This window comes from Eriocheir sinensis, chromosome 35 (genome assembly GCF_024679095.1).
Source record: "Eriocheir sinensis breed Jianghai 21 chromosome 35, ASM2467909v1, whole genome shotgun sequence".
NCBI classification, from domain to species: domain Eukaryota; kingdom Metazoa; phylum Arthropoda; class Malacostraca; order Decapoda; family Varunidae; genus Eriocheir; species Eriocheir sinensis.
The window spans coordinates 172596-175696 of NC_066543.1; positions in this window are offsets into that span (position 1 = coordinate 172596).

Consider the following 3101-nt stretch of genomic DNA (forward strand, 5'->3'; position numbering starts at 1 on the left):
TCGGGGCGTTGATTAAGACTTCAGCTTCCTTAAGGTGAATATATTCGTAGCCTATGTACAGGAGCGTCGGAGCGAGAGTGACTGTCGTTGTGTGTCAGTCGGACTCTCGTGAAGGAGTGACGAGTTACAGGTTGGAAAATAATTGTTACAATTGGTCACGTACGTCAAGGTGACCTCTGCGCACCATCGAAATGCGAAGTATACAAAACTGAGACGGTAAACACTGACGGACGACATTCCAATAAGGTGGCGTGATCTATCTGTCGTGGGTTTTTTCCATTGACAATTGTATGCCTAATTCGTGGTGATATTAAATAATAATAATAATACATTGATATCCTACTATAACAGCCTCCGAGGAAAACTGATCGAATGTTTTAAAATACTTAATGGTTTCACGAATGTAGACAGAACAAAATTGTTTAGGATCGATAACACTGCGAACAAGGAACAATGGCATAAAACTCAAATGTAGACAAGTAAATTCAGACTGCACCAAATTTTTCTTCAACGTTGTAGTGCGAGAATGGAATAAGCTCCCACCTTCAGTGGTCCAGTGTAACACGATTGACACCTTTAAAAACAAGCTCGACCGTACTTCCTTCAACTTAATATTATCTAGAGTAGAAATGCAACGTATTGGAGACTTCTGTAGAATCACTTAGGTTTAAGGACAGACCATGGGGTCTGTGTGGTCTGATTTTCTATGTAAATCTATGTAAATCTCTGAATAAAGTGAATATTTATTTTTTCGATAAAAAAATAGCATGTATACGTAGTTATTATAGATGTACTTGATCATAGTCTAATAACAAAAACTATATATTAGCAACCTGAAGAAAAAAAAAGAATCGGACATGAAGAATTATCCAATCAATCAAATAAATAAATTAAAAAATCTGGTAACGGTACCGAGCAATCTGGTACCGGTACCGTACCGTTTAGCTGGTACCGTTAGTACTGGTACTGGTACCGGTACCTGCCCACCCCTAGGCAACACTATTATCACGCTCTCTCCACCATCCATCTCCCACACACCAGACATTTTATATATATATATATATATATATATATATATATATATATATATATATATATATATATATATATATATATATATATATATATACACACACACACACACACACACACACACACTAACCAGAAATTAATCTTTGCACCCTGCATATCCCGACGCTCTAACGCTAAGGTTATTATTTCGGCTGATCAACCTTACAGGTTTTCAATATAGTAAAATAATCCCCATCTGGCAACGCAAGTTGCTTGTGTCAATTCAAATTTAATAGTCGGTTAGTAACGAACACCCAGTGCTTCAAGTAAGTAGTAGCCCATGCTACCCTCCCTTGCTGTCGCTGATATTGCTTTATTGTTTCTTGCTTCTAATTTAGCAGTTCTTAACCTGAGGGTCGTGATCTCCCGGCAACAAAGTAAGTTGTTTTGAGGAATATTGAATTTTCTTCGTATGGTGTAAGGGTTTATGCATGTTAAACCGTATCTACAACTTCTGTAATAAATTGTAAGTGGAAAGAGTTTTACAATCTGTAATAACATGCTAACAAGCTAATGATGTAGTCAAGAGAAATACAATATAATTTTACTGTGTACTCTAGCTAATAATTTAACTGTGTACACTAGCTTATAATTTAGCATTTTGTTAAACCAGGCTATTATTTTGCATTTAGGAATACTATCCTATTAGTTTGTGTTCATGAACACTAAGCTATTATTTAGCAGTTAGGAATTCTATTCTATTATTTTGCATTTATGAACACTAGGGTATTATTTTGCATTTAGGAATACTATTCTATTATTTTCCATTCATGAATACTAAGCTATTAATTAGCAGTGTGGAATAATATGCTAGTATTATACATTCATGAATATTAGGCTATTATTTTGCATGCGGGCAGGATAGTGGCGTGTGGCAAGACAGTGTGAGTGCGAGCGATTGGTCGCTCGCCAACGGTTTTTTCACATCCTCCCGCTCGCTCACTGCCATCTCGCTTTCCGAAGCAGCGTCGCTGCCATACGCACGATGTACAAAGTCGCTCGCATATACGCTCGCATACATCGCGACCTTATGCGTTTGACGAGGGTATGCGAGCGCATACTGCGATGGTGTAGCGGGTGAGTCCCCGCTAAAATAGTTACCAGTGACTAAGAAAATCGAGTGCGCAGCACAGACTCTTGATTTTCGTTGCTCCTCGCCATGTGTCTCACGGGCCATCGCGCTCCTTGTCCTTGTGGGTCTTCAATGTTTGTCCCTCTTGTTACTCGTTTATCTTCTACTGTCTGTCCTCGTCCTCCTATTGTTAACTCTTACATATTGCTCCACACACACACCAACACGCAAATGTTATTCACGCTTAACAGCATTCATACACACGCATACACACACAAACACCTTTTATATGTGTTTTGTTTGTGCCCATGACCTGTACGAAATTTTGTGAATAAAGTATCCCTGGCGGATATGAGTTTCTCTATCCGTGAACCAATTAGTACTTAGAACACTCGCTACCACCAACAATTGGTGACCCTGCAGTGTTGCTATGGTTCAAGGTGGCTTATAAACCGGTGCCGTTTCAAGGGCACTCTCTCCCAGAGGGTGGACCTGAGTCAGAAGCATCTGATTCATTCGTCATACCCTCTCCTGGGGCAATAAGTCTCAACGCCGCTTAGGGTTCGTGAGACTGAGCCTCAGGTCGGGAGAAGCATTACGCCGTGGGCGTAGTTGCCACCTTCGGAGTTTGTCCCCCGCCCTCCCCCAGGCACCCTCTGTGCCCTCCTCCAGGCGCTTTCTGCGCCTCCTCCAGACACCCTCTTTGCTCCCTTCAGGCACCCTCTGTGCCCCGTCCCCAGGCGCCTTCCGCGCCCTGTCCCTAGGCGCCTTCTGCGCCTCTCCAGGCACCTTCAGCGCCTCCACCAGGCACCTTCTGTGCCCCTTGCTGCTCCTCCCAGCGCTCACCCCCCCCCACCCCCATCCCTCCTCCTCCTCCTTGCCCTCCCGCTGGTACGGCGACTGTGACACGCACCCCATGTGACACTACAGACTCGGTGAACACTCAAACACAGTGCGA